This window comes from Tamandua tetradactyla, chromosome 13, assembly GCF_023851605.1.
Source record: "Tamandua tetradactyla isolate mTamTet1 chromosome 13, mTamTet1.pri, whole genome shotgun sequence".
NCBI lineage: Eukaryota > Metazoa > Chordata > Mammalia > Pilosa > Myrmecophagidae > Tamandua > Tamandua tetradactyla.
This window is the reverse complement of record NC_135339.1, coordinates 50,340,256-50,360,323: the sequence shown is the minus strand read 5'-3', so window position 1 is coordinate 50,360,323 and position 20,068 is coordinate 50,340,256. Positions and strand designations below refer to the sequence as shown.

General features: G+C 35.6%; 1 pseudogene; it reads right to left on the bottom strand.

The window, feature by feature from the left end:
- Positions 1-3,334: 3,334 nt before the first annotated feature.
- On the bottom strand, positions 3,335-3,645 carry LOC143653397 (10 kDa heat shock protein, mitochondrial pseudogene; annotated as a pseudogene).
- Positions 3,646-20,068: the final 16,423 nt, after the last annotated feature.

The following is a 20,068-nucleotide window of genomic DNA, read 5'->3' as shown; positions in this document are numbered from 1 at the left end:
TGAATTGAATAAGAAGTTTTACAAAGATAAACCACACTTGGGATAAAGAAATGCTGACTCAAGAGTTTACTAGATATTCGCAAAGTCCTCTTCGGGGAATGGTGAGAACGGGGGAAAATTCAACCTCCCCAAGTTTAATTCTTGATATTCTCACAAGCAGTGTGGACAGCCAAAGCTATAGGCTGAGCCCACAGCCTTGGGTTTGTTCATATGAAACTTAACCCCACAAAGGATAGGTCAAGCCTACTTAAAATTATGCCTAAGAGTCACCCCCAAGAGAACCTCTTTTGTTGTTCAGATGTGGCCTCTCTCTCCAGCCAGCACAGCAAGTAAACTCACAACCCTTCCATTTTATTTCTTTTTCTGAATAGATGCAAATGTTCCAAGAAATGATCATGATGATGAATATGCAACTATGTGATGATATTGTGAATTACTGATTATATATGTAGAACAGAATGATCAAAATAGGAATGTTTGTGTTTGTTTGGTGTGGGGTTTTTTTGGTATTTAAAAGAATAAAATAAAAAATTATTTAAAGAAAGAGTTTACTAGAAGTTAAGAAAGACTTCTTATGAATTAGTCTATCATGCTAAATAGGAATGATAAGGAAAAACCACACCTGGATGCATTTAGAAAAATAAAAGAACATCAAAGACAAAGAATCTTATAAAGCTATGAAGAGCAGATCATCCACAAAGGAACAAAGATTAAATGTCGTATCTTTGTTTTGTTTTTTTTGCATGTTCAGGCACCAGGAAATGAACCTGGGTCTCTGGCATCCATGGCAGGCAAGAACTCTGCCTGCTGAGCCACCCTGGCTGCCCTAGATGTCCTATTTTAATAGTAAAATAAAATAGAGTAAAATTTTCAGTATGTTGAGGAAGAAAATGCCACCTAAAATTTTATATTCTGCTATAGTATTTAAATGTGAGGACGCTGTTAGGCAAATCAATAGATTTTCCATGCAAAAAAGAAAAAAAAAGATGGATTGATTAAACTCTATTAAAACATGTTAGAAACAGCTTAATGTGTCCATGTATCCTGACATGGAACTTTCCTTAGTACCCCACTAAAGATCTCCTTAATCTAGTATTTCAAAATGTAAGCTATTCCTACTCAGTGGCAGTGCTGTTGGCAAAACAAAGTTGTAATAGCCAAGAACCATGCAGAGATTCGGACATCACTAAAAAGCCAGTTCACATCCTTCAGAATTAGTTCTGATGTCATCTAGAATTGAGTGCAGCTTTTGAACTGACCCCCATTATTGAATACTCATCATTTTAGTTTCAATATATGTCTTTCTGAATAATTTAAAATTTTTTCTAGCTGTTAGAGGTATTTTCATGATTTTCTTATGCTTTTATAAACTTAATTCTGTGATACAGCTTGGGTGGTTAAGAGCCCTGGTCCTGGCAATCACAAACTGCGTTTTGCAAAATGAGGGAAAGGATGTCATGGGGAATTACATGGGATAATACACAGAAGGACATATTACATTCAGTAATAAAATTTACCTCAAAGACATCATGAGTAAGTGATACAGTGTACATAAGGTACTTAATGCAGTGTCTGCTATTTAATATTCAATCACTGAAAGGAATCATCACCACCACTTACCACTACTACTATATATTCTTTTTATTAATAACAGTTTTGAAAATAATTAGTAAACTAACAAAGGAAACAGCACTTAAATGTAAGTATCAAAATTCAAACCACCATCAGAATCTTTCTACTGTGCTACTATGCGTCTCTAAATACCAAACAAAAGTCTCTGCTCCTTGGATGATGATGTTAACTTATTTATTTCTCTGAAAGAGAAAAGAATCCTCTTTCTTGCCCAAGTTGCACTCCTTTTTGTTTCTTCTGTAAACATGTGACTGCAATTCTGAGGCATTTTCCTGGCTTGAAGAAATGAAAAGGAAGTTTGGCTTGAGCACATTAAGTGAGGGGAATAATTTTCTTAACCTAGAGTGAACAGACCTTCCCAAAACCTTAAAAATTGATCTGGAAGTTTGGGGAGGGGAGACAAACAAAAACAAACTTCTCTTGGTTATGACATATAACAGGAAAATACAAGATTTGCAGTTAGAAGACCTGGATTTTAGTGACTCCTCTTAGATGCACTACCTTGGATAAAGCAACTTATTTAAATCTCATTTCTTCATACTTAGAATGGAGCTGATAATCTCTGACTGGCCTAGTTTATAGCTTTCTTTTGTCTATCAAGTAAGGTAGAGTGTGTAAAAATAAATTAGTGCATAGCTTTAGGGGATGAGCAGGCTATCCTTTACTGTAGCCAGAGTCCTAGCTAAGGGAAGGCCATTCTTTTCTTCACTAATGAAGGCTTCAGCCAGAAAGTCAAACTGTTTTGGGGGCACTGTCATGATGGAAAAATGGAGACTTAATTTCAGATATAGATTACTGTTCTCTCTAGACCTCACATATCGGTGCCTCTCTAGTCTCCTGTCAGCGTTGTAGAAATTTGGAAAATCTGCAGTCCCATCATGAAATTAGGAACTTGCAAGAAGCTGTGTTGTTTTGTGAATAAGAATTAGCTATAAAATCAGATCTGGGTTCAAATCCTAATTCTGTTTGCAAATTATCTGCATGAACTTTGGGAATTCACTTAGCCTCTCTTTAATATGGAGAAACAGAAGTAATCCTCAGATTATGAAAATTAAATATGCAAAAAATGCTTTGCATAGCACCTGTCACATAAGAAACAAAAAATGTTGTTTAAAAATATACATATCTATTACAATGGGTTTGCAGATTTGCTCTAAGCAAATGTCAACAGAGACAGGAGGAGGAGATTAATGTATCTTTGAATCGGTATAGGCCAGAAGTTCTCAAAGTGTGGTCCAAAATTCCTGAGATTCTTTTGGAAGTCCATGAAGTTAAAACTATTTTCATAATAGTACTGCCACATTATTTGCCATTTTCTCCCTCATTCTCTCATGAGAGTATGGTGGAATATTCCAGAGGCTACATAATATATGATCACATCATCACTTTGATGGCTAATGGAATGTGTGCTTGTATAGTCTTTACAATTTTTTCAGTTTTAATATCTAATATGCTAAATATTGATAGATAAGCCTCATAAACCCAAGTTCTTTGGGGCCCTCTGTTTTTATTTATTTATTTTTCATTTACATATAGTTATTTGGAAATGTTTATATCAGTCAGTGAAACTAAATTCTAGATAGAGACACTTGAGTATCACTAGTTTGTTACAAAAGAAAGACATAGAAAAATTATTTAAGCCATGGACAATTTCGGAACTTCAGTGAAATGGGCAGTGTTTCCATTTCAATAGTGATATAGTTCATGCTCCATACGTTCCAACAGTGTCAGCATCTCTAACCAAGAAATAATCTTTGACATCTAGAATTACTTTGGTGCCTCCATAATCTGGGAGAAGAACTTGATCGCCAACTTTCACACTAACTGGTTGAATGCCTCTACTCTTTCCTTTAGAATCTGATCCAACAGCCTCTACTACTGCCTGCACTACTACTCCTTGAGATTTTTCTGGTTACAGTTTCGACTGCACTCCTTTCAATCAATACTCGGTCAAAGTATTGATAAAGGGGAAAAGACTCTAAATGCCTGTCCTGCCTTGGTTTCAGCTGCCATAACTCATTCTCTGCCATGTGGATTTCTCTGGTCATCAGCAGTAGGAATGAATACTTATTTCCCTACATCCTTACCAATACTTAATTCATCTTTCTAAGTTTTGCCATTCTAATTGTTATAAAGTGGTATTTCCTTGTTTACATTTTGCATTTCTTCCATTTTGATTTTTTCATTTACTCTTGGTCAATCTTGCTAGGGTTTTTCCTTTCATATTAATCTTTTCCAAGAGAAAGTTGGTTTTGATAAATCGTTCTCTCTTTCTCCTTACCTATTTCATAGGCTCCTGCTTTCACCTTTTCACTTTGTTTTTGCTCTAAAATAAACAACAAATTGAATTTGTTTTCAGTTTTTAATGTTTTTTGATAATATATTTAAAGATATAATTTTCCTCTAAAATTGCTTTAGTTATCTCCTATAAATAGTTTGGGGATGTTCTCATTGTTATTCTGTTTTAACTTCCCTCATGATTTCTTCTTTATCCCAAAGGTTTCTTGGCAAAATATTTAGTTTGTAGGTATTTAAATTTTTTAAAAGCTGCCTTCTACCTGTATTGCTTTAGGTCAGAGAACATGATCTACATGATGCTCACCTTGAAAAATATATTAATCCTTCCTTTGTGACCTAGTACATGGTGAATTTTCTGAATGTGTGTGCTTGAAAAGAATGTATATTTTCTGAATATTGGGGATAAATTTCTCTAGAGATTATGTTCGTTTAAAATAAATATATACACATCTATATATTTGCTTTTTTACTGTTTAAACTGCTTGATTATTATTTCTGAGAAGTATATGCTAAAATCTCCAACTACAATTGTAGATTTAATAATTTCTGTTTTCTGGCAGTTTTGGTTTTATATATTTTGAAACTGCCTTGTTAGATGCATATATGTCCCTTGAGGAAGCTTTTCATCTAAATTCTATTTTGTCATTTCTGAATATTATTACATTAGCTTTCTTTCACTTCATATTCATCTGGCATATATCATTACATTCTTTTATGTCTAATTTTTCTGAATTATTCTCTTTAATGTATGTCTCTCATAGTAAATATATTTTTTGTTCTTTTTTGTACAATATAATCTAATTTTCTGTTTTTGATGGGTAAGAGCAGATTGAGAAGCTTTTCCAAAAGTGAGCAAGCAAGGGTAAAGAGATAGGATATATGAAAAAGAGATATGAAGGGTAGAATTAAAAGTATCAACATCTGGATAATGGTTCCAGATAAAGAGAAAAGAAAACAGACAACAAAATATTTGAAAAAATGATGATGACAAATTTCAAAGAATTAAAGGGAGATAATCCAGAAAGAAAGGGCTCAGAGAGCAAAATGAGAGATAAGGGCAAACACCAAACCGATTACCAAAGCTAAAGAAAAAATTCTAACACTTTTCAGAGAGAAAGAGAAGATCACCTACAAAGCAATAAGAATCAGACTATCATCAAAAATTTTAAAACTTGGGTGGTGAGACAATGGCTCTGCAGACAGAATTTTCCCCTGCCATGCCGGAAACCCAGGTTCGATTCCCAGTGCCTGACCATGCAAAAAGAAAAAAAGATGTTAAAACCTGATTGAAGAAGATAATGGAATTATATATTAAAGAGGTTTGACCTAGAGTGTTATATCCAGATAAATCATTAAATGTAAGAACATAATAAAAATCTTCTCATGCACATAAAGGCTCAGAATGTTTGCCATACAAAGACCCACTTTGAAAACATTCTTGGTGAACATTCTCATGAGAAGAAACAAACCTAGGAGATACTAAAAGATAGAATAAGTAAGGGTAGTCATAAAGAAAGTTAAAATTATTATTGTATTATTAAAAACTAGAATCAGAGAAAAAAAGAGAAAGTAAATTTACAGTCATCCAGGACTAAGTTCTAGACCACATTAACATCTCATGTTGAGGGCATGAGGATATGCTAAAGTACTTGTCCTTTTAGGATAAATTTATTGATAAGTTAAAGAAACAAATGATGCAAATGGATTAAAATTTCCAGGTAAAAGACAGATTGGCAGAATGGATTAAAAACAAACATGAACTAATTATATACTATTTACAAGAGACTCACTTCAGATCCAAAGACACAGATTGAAAGTGAAAGAATGGGAAAAATATTCCATGCAAACAGTAATGAAAAAGCTGAAATGCCTATACTAATATCAGAGAAAATAGTTTTCCTGGCTTTTTTAGTTGGTCTTTTTTTTTAAACAGTGGAAACTTATATACAAAATAAACTTTCCTATCTCAACCACTCCCAAGCATACAATTCAGTGGGATTAATCACATTCAAAGTGTTGCACTACCCTCACCACCTTCCATTGCCAGATCTTTCCCATGTCCCAAATCAGAAACCCTAAACCCATTATGCACTAACTCCCATTTTGCCTCCTCCCTCCCTCACTTCTGGTAATTTGTACTCTACTTCCTGTGTCTATGAGTTTGCATATTTTAGCTAGTTCATATAAGTGAAATCATACTATATCTGTCCCTTTGTCCCTGACTTACTTCACTTAACAAGATGTCTTCAAGGTTCATCCATATGTGGCATGTATCAAAGCTTCATTCCTTTTTAAGGCTAATAATTCTTTGTATGTATTTACCACATGTTGTGTGCCAGTTTATCTGCTGATGGAAATTTGGGTTGCTCACACATTTTGGTTATTGTGAATAATGCTGTATGAACATAGGTGTACAAATTTCTATTAGAGTTCGTGCTTTAAAATCTTTTGTGTATATATCTAGAAGTGGGATTGCCAGGTTATATGGTAGTACAAAATTTAACTTTTTGAGGAACTGCCAAACTGTTTTCCACAGCAGCTGCATCATTTTATATTCCCATCAGCAATGTGTTAGTGTCCCTATTTCTCCACATCCTCACTATCCATTGTTATTTTCCATTTTTAAAATAACTATTCTAGTGAGTGTGAGTTGGTATCTCATGGTTTTGATTTGTATTTCCCTATGGCTAATTTAGGGAATCTTTTGAAAATTTTTTCGTGTTTTACAGGCTATTTATGTATCTTTTTTTTTAAAGAAATGTCTTTTCAAGTCCTTTGCTCATTAAAAAATATTTTTTTGTTGAGAAATCTTCACACACATACAGTCCATCCTAGTATAGAATCAATGGTTCACAATATCATCATATAGTTGTATATTCATCACCTTGACCATTTTAAGAACATTGCATCACTCTAGAAAAAAGAAGTAAAAAGAGAATAGAAAAAGCTCATGCATCCCTTCCCTTTCATTGACCACTAGTATTTCAATCTACCCAATTTTTTTTTTTTTTTTACCATTATTCCCCTGTGATGGTTAGGTTCTGGGTAAACTTGGCGACGTGATTATGTCCACTTGTCTGGTCAGGCAAGCACTGGCCTGACCTTTGCTGCAAGGATATTTTGTGGCTGGTTGATAAACCAGATGGCTGGTGTATGAAATCGTCAGTAGTTGATTGCATCTGTGGTTGATTACATCTGTGATCAACTAAGGTGTGCCTCCTACAATGAGATAATCCAAGCAGTTGAAGACTTTTAAGAAGAGAGACTCTTGCTGCTTCTTCAGCCAGTGAGCCTCTCCTGTGGAGTTTGACCACTCCACAGCTGCCAGCTTTACAGCCTGCCCTAATGATTTTGGAGTCTTCCATTCCAACGGTTGCATGAGACGCTTTATAAATCTCATATTTACAGATCTCTCTGTTGGTTCTGTTTCTCTAGAGAACCCTGACTAAACCCCTGCCCCCATTATTTATTTATTTTCTGTCATTTTTTTGCTCATATGTCCATACCCTGGATTAAGGGAGTGTCAGTCACAAGGCTTTCACCATCACTTTGTCACATTATAAAAGCTATATAGTTATACAATCATTTTCAAGAATCAAGGCTACTGGCACACAGTTCAATAGTTTTAGGTACTTCCCTCTAGGCACTCCAATATACCATAAACTAAAAAGTGATATCTATATAATGCATAAGAATAACCTCAGGGACAACCTCTCAACTCTGAAATCTCTCAGCCACTGAAACTTTATTTTGTCTCATTTCTCTCTTTCCTCTTTTGGTCAAGAAGATTTTCTCAATTCCAGTGTCAGGTCCTGGTTCATCCATGGGAGTCATGCCCCATGTTGCCAAGGAGATTTACACCACTGGTAGTCATGTCCCACATAGGAGGGAGGGCAATAAGTTCACCTGCTGAGTTGCTTATAAAGAGAAACTTGCCCATTTTAAATTGGATTTTTATCTTTTTTTGTTGAGTTGTAGAAGTTCTTTATATACCCTGAACTAGACACCCTTATTAGATATATGTTTCCAGATATTTTCTCCCATTCCTGTTGGGTGACTTTTCACTTTCTTTTATTTATTTGTTCATTCATTTGTTTATTTTTAAAACAGAACAACATACAAACACAAACATTCTTACAATATGATCATTCCATTCTTGATATATAATCAATATCTCACAATATCATCACATAGTTGTATAATCATCTTCATGATCGTTTCTTAGAACATTTGCATCAATTCAGAAAAAGAAATAGAAAGAAAAAAGAAAAAAATTCGTACATACCATTCCCCTTACCCCTCTCTTTAATTGATCACTAGCATTCCAATCTACTAAATTTATTTTAACATTTGTTCCCCCTATAATTTATTTATTTTTAATCCATATGTTTTACTCATCTGTCCATAACATAGATAAAAGGAGCATCAGACTTTTCAAAATTACACAGTCACAAGGTGAAAGCTATATTATTACACTATCATCTTCAAGAAACATGGTTACTGGAACATAGCTCAACATTTTCAGGCATTTCCCTCCAGTCTCTCCATTATAGCTTAACTAAAAAGGTGATATTTATATAATGCATAAGAATAACTTCCAGGATAACTTCTTGACTCGGTTTGAAATCTCTCAGTCATTGACACTTTATTTTGTCTCATTTCTCTCTTCCCCCTTTTGGTTGAGAAGATTTTCTCAATCCCTTGAGGCTGAGTCCCAGCTCATTCTAGGATCTCTGTCCCACATTGCCAGGGAGGTTTACACCCCTGGGAGTCATGTCCCACATAGAGAGGGGGAGGGCAGAGAGTTTGCTTGTTCTGTTGGTTGAGAGAGAGAGGCCACATCTGAGCAACAAAAGAGGTTCTCTAGGGAAGATGCTTAGGCCTAATTTTAAGTAGGCTTAGCCTATTCTTTGCAGAGATAAGTTTCATATGAATAAACCCCAAGATTGAGGGCTTGACCTTTTGCTTTGGTTGTCCCTACTGCTTGTGAGAATATCAGGAATTCTCCACATGGGAAAGCTGAATTTTCCCCCTTTCTCTCCATTCCCCCAAGGGGACTTTGCAAATACTTTTTTTATTCACTGTTCAAATCATTCTGGGATTTATCAGGACATCACTCTGAACAAGCCTTTACGATATCATGCCCTAATCAAGGTTCCATGTACTTATGGTGTTCAATTAAACTGTTCACATAAATTATATTAGGAAATGCACTAGTCAAAATATAAATCTTGTACCAAATAAACATTTTTTGCTTTAGTCTCACACATAAGTTAAATATCAATGCAGTATTGACATTCCTCTGTTCTTTAAAAGTAAACATTTTTAAATTTGTACATTTAGTCACTATCATTGTACACTCTAAGCATTCCTAGATTATACCATCTCAGTCTTTATCGCCTATCTTTCCTTCTGATTTCATTTGTGTCCCAAGCTCTTCTCCCACTTTTCACTTTTTTGATATGTCCTTAGATGAGTTTTTAATTTTGAAGTCCAGTGAATGTTTTTTCTTTTGTTGCTCATGCTTTTGGTGTGAAGTCTAAGAATCCATTGTCTAGCACAAGTCCTGAAGGTACTTCCCTATGTTTTCTTCTAAGAGTTTTATAGTTTTGCTCTTATATTTAGGTATATGATCCATTTTGAGTTAATTTTCATATATGGTGTGAGTTAGCATCTTGCTTTTATGACCCCAGCATTTTGGGGGGTATATTGTATCAGACCTTCCACTTCAGAGAGTTTTTTCTCGGAGCAGGTGCTAGGGTAAGCTGCTGGGAAAGCTGTGGTTTGTCATAGCTATTCAATTCTTTAATTAATAAGGACCCTGAGTATATGTCCTACAAATTCTCCTTATCCCAACTCCCTCTGATTTGGGAGGTTTCAAGAAGTGAAAACTTCTATTTTTTTCATATCTGATGTTGTAGGATTCTTTGCTTGATTATATTTTATTGGCATTCAACTCCATATATTTGGTCTTCTAAAAGTTTCTCAATTATGGTCTGTTATTATCCCTTTCTTGGATTTTCAATGCTACCTTAGATTAATTTTTATTTTTGTTCTGTCATTTAAAAAAGATCCTGGGAGAGAGACGAAATAAACAAGGTATTCAGTTAGCTATCTTGAACTCAAAGACCTATTTTGCAAATCAAAACAACAAAATTCATTTTATTGCCCAAGTAGTTGGAACAAGAATAAAATAAGCAAAATGTCTGGCGATGGCAATTATAGAATGTATTAGTCAACTATTGCTAGGTAAAAACCCATCCTCAAAACTCAGTGCTTAAAACAACTTTTATTGAATGGGACTTCCGGAGAAGATGGCAGCTTAGTAAGACGCGCGGGTCTTAGTTCCTCCTCCAGAACAGCAACTAAAGAAACAGAAACAATACGAAACAGCTCCTGGAGCCACGACAGAGACCAAAAAGACAGCGTACCCCATTCTGGAACGGCTGAACGGGCAGGGAGAATCCGCTGCGGTGAAATACCCAAGGGGCGCGCGTTTTCCCGGACGGGGCGGCTGGCGACTGGGGTCCCCTCCACGCACGTGGCTCCCCGGTCTGACTGGGAACGTTGGATAGCGGGGCCCTCCCACCACGCTTGGCGTCTCAGGCCAGCTGGGCAATTTGGACCGGCACTCCCCCAAGCCGCGGCGGCCGGCGACCCACCCCCGCGCGGTTTCCCGGGCCAACTGCGAGATTCGGATTGGCAAGTTAAAGGAGCCACAGCATCTTTTACTGGTGGGACCTGCAGACAGACGAGCGCCACGAGCGCCACCTACTGGGCAGGAAAAGAAAAACAGAGCGGAGAGATTTCACAGAAAAACCTTTCAACCAGCCAGGTCCCACACCCAGGGAAATCTGATCAAATGTCCAGACACCAGCAGAAAATAATGGATGACGCTTGGAAAATTGAAGATATGGCCCAGTCAAAGGAACAAACCGATAGTTCAAATGAGATACAGGAGCTGAGACAACTAATGCTGAATATACGAACAGAAATGGAAAAACTCTTCAAAAACCAAATCAATAAATTGAGGGAGGACATGAAGAAGACATGGGCTGAACAAAAAGAAGAAATAGAAAATCTGAAAAAACAAATCACAGAACTTATGGGACTGAAGGACAAAGAAGAAAAAATGGAAAAAACAATGGATACCTACAATGGTAGATCTAAAGAGACAGAAGCTACAATTAATGAACTGGAGGATGGAACATCTGAATTCCAAAAAGAAACAGAAACTATAGGGAAAAGAATGGAAAAACTTGAGCAGGGGATCAGGGAACTGAATGACAATATGAAGCGCACAAATATACGTGTTGTGGGTGTCCCAGAGGAGAAGAGAAGGGAAAAGGAGGAGAAAAACTAATGGAGGAAATTATCACTGAAAATTTCCCAACTCTTCTGAAAGACCTAAAATTACAGATCCAAGAAGTGCAGCGCACCCCTAACAGATTAGACCCAAATAGGTGTTCTCCAAGACACTTACTAGTTAGAATGTCAGAGGTCAAAGAGAAAGAGAGGATCTTGAAAGCAGCAAGAGAAAAACAATCCATCACATACAAGGGAAACCCAATAAGACTATGTGTAGATTTCTCAGCAGAAACCACAGAAGCTAGAAGACAGTGGGATGATATATTTAAATTACTAAAAGAGAAAAACTGCCAACCAAGACTCCTATATCCAGCAAAATTGTCCTTCAAAAATGAGGGAGAAATTAAAACATTCTCAGACAAAAAGTCACTGAGAGAATTTGTGACCAAGAGACCAGCTCTGCAAGAAATACTAAAGGGAGCACTAGAGTCAGATACGAAAAGACAGAAGAGAGAGGTATGGAGTAAAATGTAGAAAGAAGGAAAATCAGATATGATATATATAATACAAAAGCCAAAATGGTAGAGGAAAATATTATCCAAACAGTAATAACACTAAAAGTTAATGGACTGAATTTCCCAATCAAAAACATAGACTGGCAGAATGGATTATGTCCCAGCAATACCACTGCTAGGTATCTACTCAAAGGACTTAAGGGCAAAGACACAGACAGACATTTGCACACCAGTGTTTACAGCAGCATTATCTACAATTGCAAAGAGATGGAAACAGCCAAAATGTCCATCAACAGACGAGTGGCTAAATAAACTGTGGCATATACCTACGATGGAATATTATGCAGCTTTAAGACAGACTAAACTTATGAAGCATGTAATAACATGGATGGACCTAGAGAACATTATGCTGAGTGAGTCTAGCCAAAAACTAAAGGACAAATACTGTATGGTCCCACTGATGTGAACCGACATTCGAGAATCAGCTTGGAATATATCATTGGTAACAGAGACCATCAGGAGTTAGAAACAGGGTAAGATAATGGGTAATTGGAGCTGAAGGGATACAGACTGTGCAACAGGACTAGATACAAAAACTCAAAAATGGACAGCACAATAATACCTAAGTGTAATGTAACTATGTTGGAACACTGAATGAAGCTGCACCTGAAATATAGTTTTTTGTTTGTTTGTTTGTTTGTATCTTTTGTTTTTGTTTTTTCTTTTTCCTTTTTATATATATATATTTTTTATTAGTATTATTATTTTAATTCTCTTCTCTATATTAACATTCTACATCTTTTTCTGCTGTTTTGCTAGTTCTTTACCTAAATCGATGCAAATGTACTAAGAAATGATGATCATACATCTATGTGATGATACTAAGAATTACTGAGTGCTTGTGTAGAATGGAATGATTTCTAAATGTTGTGTTAATTTCTTTTCTTTTTTTTGATTAATAAAAAAATTTTAAAAAAAAAACAACTTTTATTATTTCTCATGAGTCTTTGGGTTAGCTGAGGGTAAGCTGACCTAGGTAGGGCTTGGATGGTTGGTTCAGCTAGCCTTGGATGGACTCACTAACATATCTGTGGTCAGCTGGGTCAGTTGATCTTGGCCAGGCTAGTTTGAGGCAACTCTACTTGGAAATTTTTCTCATCCTCCAGGCACCAATGAGCTAATTCAGATACGTACCTTTCATAGCAATGGCGGAGGCACAAAAGGTATGGACAATTACATGGGCACTATTCAAGCCTCTATTAGATCATATCTGTTAATATCCCACTGACCAAAGAAAGTCACAAGGCCAACCCCAGAATCTTAGTGGGAGGGCTCTTAAAAGTTAAAAGCAAAGCTTGTAGGAACAGAGAAGGAGGAGGCATTCATGCAGAGTACTATATAGAATTATTTCTAACAGTATTTAATTGTAATTCTCAAATGTAAGGAGATGTAAAATCAGTTGGAGGATAGTTTAAACAGTCTTTGGAAGCATTGTGAAGTCATTTTGTTAATCCTACTCATTCTTCAAAGCTTAATTCAAATGCCAACTTTTCCATTCATCTTTTCCTAATGATCACAATAGGAAGTATTTTCATCCTTTCTAGATTTGCAGATCTTCATGCCTTTTCTAGGACACCCGTTACCTGATATCTTATTACTGTCTATGTGTATGCATTATATTCTCAACTAGAGTATAATATCCTTCAAGGCCATCGTTTTCTGTTTTTTTCATAATCCCTAGCACAGGCTCTGGTGTGCAGTAATTGTTCAATAAACATTTATTAAAGAAGTGCAATACGAACAAATGATTGAAAGACTAAGCAGACCCATAGAGAGGGTTCTAGGATATAAGAAAATTTTCTTCAGTCATATGTAAATATGACCTTAAAGACCTCTTAAAGTCTGGCATTTACAAATAAAGTCTTGTGTTGCAAAAAGACAATCTTGGGCAGGCCACGGTGGCTCAGCAGGTAAGAGTGCTTGCCTGCCATGCCCGAGGATCCGGGTTCGATTCCCGGTGCCTGCCCATGTAAAAAAAAAAAAATACAATCTCATCACTCAGAAATGTTCGTTTATATAATCTGTTAAAAGAAATAAAACTAATCTATGCTGCTAGAAATCAGAGTAGTGGTTGTTCCTGAGGAAGGACATGAAGAAACTTTATAGGGGGTTGGAATTGTTCTATATCTTTATAGGGTATGGGTTATTCAGATTTGCGTTTGTCAAAACAAACTGAACTGTACACTCAGCTCTTCTCAGAATGTCCCAGTGACACAAATGAGCAAGATGTTTAAGGTCATTTCCAAAAGGAAAGTTGTTCCTAGTACCTACTAATAAGGCTTTTTTCATGTCCATTCTGAGCTGGACTGACCAATCTGTTTATCTATACTTGTCCTTTCAAGGCATAGCTTGGCTTTATGCTTTGACTGAGATTGTGATAGTAAACTAGATAAAATCATTTATGATAACAAGTGAGAATAAAACATTTAAGATAATACATAGGAACTCTCAAGTCTGAAAAATTAAACCATTCTTTCCAAATAATTTTTACTGTATTGTTTTCTTCTTTTCTAACCTACTACAGGTTCTGTGTCAAAAGTGAAAAAAACATTAGAAACTAAAAGAAAATAAAAAGAGAAAAGAAAGTCACATAATTTCAATGGTTGACTATTGTTAATTTTAGGGGGGACTCTCTTCAGACATTTTGCTATGTGAATATCTATGTGTGTTTGCATGTTTTCCCACGAATGTAAACTCTCTGCAGGTATCTTTTCTAACATGACTTTTAGCTGGGTACTTGTGATTTTTCTGCTGCCACCACCATTCAAGCCTCTAAAAAAGGTGAAGCCAGCCTGGGAACTGCTGAGAAGTGAGTGGTATCGCTTGCCTCTCCTTGTCCCTGTCCACTTCTGGGTAGAGGGCTACCTGTCTGCGGGTCACCACCTTTTTCCCCTTTTAGTTACAGGAAGAAAAGGCTGCCTTTCTTTCACCAAATTCTGCCCCTATTGATCCACAAGAAGCCAGGAAAGGAGCATGTTCACAAGGAGAATTTGCTTGCTTACAGTGAACTATTAACCAACTTTACAATATCTAACACCTTCATCACGGAGATAGGAGGCAGAGTTTTGAGCCACATACATTATAATCATCTAAAGGGCAATGATTTTTTCTTACCAGCACATTTGTATGTCACCCTACACCATAAATTTTTTTTTATCAGAGATCAGTTTAATAAAACAATAAGACAAAAGTACTAAAATGATTGTCTAATGATAATCATTTACACTAGTATAAGGCTTACTTGAGCCACTCTGTTCTGAGCACTTCTTAATTTTTTAAGTGCAAATTGTTATGAGGTCACCTGGTTAGAATAACTCCATGTCAGAGTTCAAATTGCTGATGCAGTATGCTTTTTTCTTTAAAAAGAAAAGTATATCAAATAACGGTATAACTTATTCAACTGTTCTCTAATAGCTTCTTTTATTTTTATGAATTTTAAAAGGAAAAATATAATGTAAATTAGTGCCATCTTTTGCCAGATTTCCAGTTATTAATTACTGTCTGGATGTTGTCCCTTTGTCCTCTTTGAATGAGTCTTAGCTTTACTTGCTTTTAAAGTCTTTAGCTTTGAGCTGCATAACCTCTTCACTCTCTGCTTGGACCTCCAGCTGAGTGGTACCTGGCCCACCATGTCTCCTGATCCTAGCCACAGGACCTTGTTTGTGCTCCAGGGTCTGCAAAACCCTTGGACCTGGGCTGGGCTCCGACAAAGGCCCACTGAATGGCCCCACTGGTCAGCTGAAGTGTACCTCAGCGCTTGCATTTTCCACTTGATGATGAAGGAAAAAGAAAGAAGTCATCAAGAACTCCAGTTACTCGTGTAAAAGTTCTGCCCAAACTTAGAATTATAACGTTTTAACCAGGAAGGATCCTTATTTAGAAATCAACAGATGTCCAGTTATTCATAATAGGGGCTCAGAAAATACAAAATGTCTAATTTTGTAGACAAAATTTTTCTTTGCCCTGAGTAAGTGACATGTACGAGAAGAGGGCAGCTCAGTTTGCAAACTGGAGGACTTTACAGAATTCAGAACTATGTACTGAAAATGATTATATGTGGCAATATGTAAATGACCACAAGGTGTCAGTTTTGCCCCACTTAACCTTCAATATTCTACGTGCAGTTCTGGGCAATCTTTTTACTTTACAAGGCAAGGTTTCCATTTTATTTCTTTTATTTTTCCAGTTGAAAATGAGAAAGGACCACAACATTAACTTCTGTATCTGTAAAACAATGGGGAGAAATTTTAAATAATTCCCATATATTTTATTTGTGGAATTTACTTTTTTTCTGATTATAAAGGTAATTTCATTTCAGAAAATTTGGAAAACATGGAAACACAGAAAATCACTCATAATCTCACTAATATAAAGTGTTAACAAGTTAGTGAGACCCTTCTCATCCTTGCTAATATACATAATTACAATCACACACATATTTATACTCTCAGGATTATAAATGTATAAACTATATGTAAGGCTTTGGAAACTGCTTTCTTCCCCTTAAGAATATATGATGCTCACTAATATCCTTAAATATTCTTCAGGAATATAATTGACTACATACATTATTATTTTTGAACTAATCATCAATTTTTATATAATTAGGCTGTTTCTGGTTTTCCACATATTAATATCTGTGATGTCTTTATATGTCTCTGACTACCTTTTTAGGACACATTTCTCTAAGTCCAAGGGTGTGAATATTTTCTAGGCTTTTGATACATAATATCTAGAACTAAATTTCCCATTTTTACATTTATCAATTTACATAGCAGGGTTTGTGCATGTTCATTTATTCAATTCATTTTTGTAAGTCTGAAGCTGTCACCATTGTCTAGGCTTTTGATACGTATTTAGGAATGACTTCAATATATATAGGTATACATATGTATTCACAAAATTCAACCAGCACTTACCCATTTTACCTAAGTAGTGTGTATGTGTGGCCATTCATTCATTCAATTCATGAGACAAATATACACTGATTACCCATCATTTGTCAGGCACTGTGCTCTGCAGAGTGAGCAGATAGACTTGGTCCCTGGTTTCATGGAATCTATAATCTAGCTGGAGAGACAAGCACTAAACAAAGCAAACATGGAAATTAATATAATTACAACTAGAATAAGTATTAAGAAAGAGTGAGATGTAGGGATAGTCGTTTGGATCATCAGAATCTTATTTTATTTAGTTATTACAAAGTACTACAGTGCACTAGTGGTTTCATTTTAGAATAAAAATAGAGTAGATTCAAATATTGCTCCAATTTGTTACTAGGTTTTCTTGCATTTGAGAGGAGGACTGAGTCACAGCTGACAAGGCTAGTAAATGGGCACAGCTAGAAGCCTTTTCACTATTCTTCAGTTAGTCATGGGGTGATCACACTTTCATCTGCGTGTCATTTATTATGGTCTTCATGATGAACTATAGTAATGCTTGAGATTTGTGCTTTTTTAGTTGTTTTCTTGTAACTGATTTCTTAGGATACTTAAAAAAGACAAGGATAGATGAATGAAGATTGTATAGCAGATCTTCGTTATGATGCCCAGGAGTGAGGAGGTTCACTTCTAATGGTAATGAACCAAGGGTTAGGTAGAACAAATCAAAGACAGAAATAATGGAAATAAAATAGAATTTCATATGAAATCTGGAATCAGCTTTTCAAGTATTAGAAGAAGAAAAAAAGACCTATTTGGGGCTTTAATCAGAGTCATGCTCAATCTATTTGATCAGTTTGGAAATAAAATTTTTACAACCTTGTCTTCTAATCAATGAACTTGATATATCCTTTCATGTATTTGGGTTTTCTTAATGTCTCTCAATAAAGGATTAAAGTTTTCCCCAGAGAATACTTGCACATAATTTGTTAGGTTTATTCCTAAACACATGATTTTTAAAATTATAAATGGCATTTTTAAAATTTCAGTTCTGCTTGCTGTGGCATAAAAATAAAATATCAACATTGTCATTTATTGAGGTAAAATTTATCAACAGGGAAATGTACATGTCTTCAGTGTATAAACTGATGAGTTTTGATAAATATTAACATCCATGTAAACACCATCCCAATCAAGATAAACATATTGCCATCTCCCCTGAAATTTTATTTGTGCCCCCTTCCAGTCAGTAGCTATACCCAGTTGTACTAAGGTAAAACTTTTCTGACTTCTGTTACCATATATTAATTTTCCCTTGCTCGAACTTCATATAAATGGAATATAGAGTATGAAATTTAATGCATGGCTTCTTTTGCTTAGTGAAATATTTTTGAATACCGTTAACATTTTCATGTGCTTATTACCCATTCACATGTCTTCTTTTGTGACATATCTAAGTCTTTTGCCCATTTTAAAATCGGGTTGTTTGTCATTATGTTAGTGATTTACTAGGATTCTTTGTATATTCATTACATATTCTGGATATAAATCCTTGGTTGGATATATGTGTTGTGAATATTTCTTTCCAGGATGATGCTGGTCACATGGAATGAGTTAGGAAATATTCCCTCCTCTTCAATTTTTGTGGAAGAGTTTAAGTAGGAATGGTGTTAATTCTTCTTTGAATGTTTGGCAAAATTCACCAGTGAAGCCACCTAGACCTGGACTTTTTTTATATTGGGAGATTTTGATTACTGATTCAATCTCTTTACTTGTTATTGGTCTGTTGAGATTTTATTTTTCTTCTTGAATTAGTGTGGATCATGTGTGCATTTCTAGGAATTTGCCCATTTCATCCAGGTTATCTAATTTTTTGGCATACAATTGTTCATAGTATCTGTGATGGTTGAGTTCTGGTGTCAACTTGGCCAAGTGATGATGCCCAGTTGTCTGGTCAGGCAAGCACTGACCTGACCTTTGCTGCAAGAATGCATCCTGGCTGGTTGATAAACCAGTAGGCTGGTGTATTAAATCATCAGTCAGTTGACTACAGCTGTGGTTGATTGCATCTGTGATCAACCAAGGTGTGTCTCCCACAGTGAGATAATCCAAACTTCCTTCTTTTAAGGAAGAAGAGAGACTCTTACTGCTTCTTCAGCCAGCTAGCCTCTTCTGTGAAGTTCATCCCACCAGAGTTGCCAGCTTCACAGCCTGCCCTGCAGATTTTGGACTCTTCCATTCCCACGGTTGCATGAGACAACTTTATAAATCTCATATTTACAGATCTCTCCTATTGGTTCTGTTTCTCTAGAGAACCCTGACTTAACACATTATCCTCTTATAATCCTTTTATTTCTATAAAGCCAGTAGTGCCCCCACTTTCACTTCTGATTTTAGTTATTTACTTCCTTTCTATTTCTTTGTTAGTGTAGCTAAAATAAAGGTTTGCTAATTTTATTGATCTTTTCAGAGGACCAACCTTTGGTTCCCTCAGTTCTCTCTATTGTTTTTCTATTCTCTATTTCATTTACTTCTGTTCTAATCTTTATTATTCCCTTCCTTCTCCTCATTTTGGGTTTAGTGTGCTCTCCTTTTTCTCGTGCCATCAACTGTATGATTAGGTACTGATTTGAGATCTTCGTTTTTTTTTTTATTGTAAGCTCTGACCACTATAAATTTTCCTCTGAAAACTGCTGCAGTATCCCAAAAATTTTGGTATGTTTTTTTTTTTTTTATTTTATGTGTCTCCTTCCATATATGTATTTCTATATCTATGTGATATGTACAACATATGGAATTTTATTCACAATGCTTTTTGTTTTTTTTGTCTTTTGTGGGGTGGTACATGGGCCAGGAGTATGTTGCGTTTTTGTTTTCATTCATCTCAAAGTGTTTTTAATTTCCCTGTGACTTCCTCTTTGAACCATTGATGGTTTAAGAGTGTATTGTTTAATTTTCACATATTTATGAATTTTCCAGTTTTCTTTATTAATTTCTAGCTTCATTCCAATGTGGTTGGAGAAGACACATTGTCTGTTGTCAATCTTTTAAATTAATGACTTCATTGAAATGCAAATTAAACTACAATAAGATATTACATACCCACCAGAATGATTAAAATGTAACCATTTTACAATGTTGACAATGATGAAGCAACTTGCACTCTCATAGTAATATTGTAGATTAGTTCAATGATTTTGACAATTATTTGGCAATATTACTAATACTGAATGCATGCATATGCTGCAATTCCACTCGGAAGTATGTACTTACAAGCAGAAAGTAATTGATCAGAATACAATACACTGGGATACCAAAAAGACATGTATAGGAATTTCCATAGCAACAGTATTCATAACGGCCCCAAACTGGAAT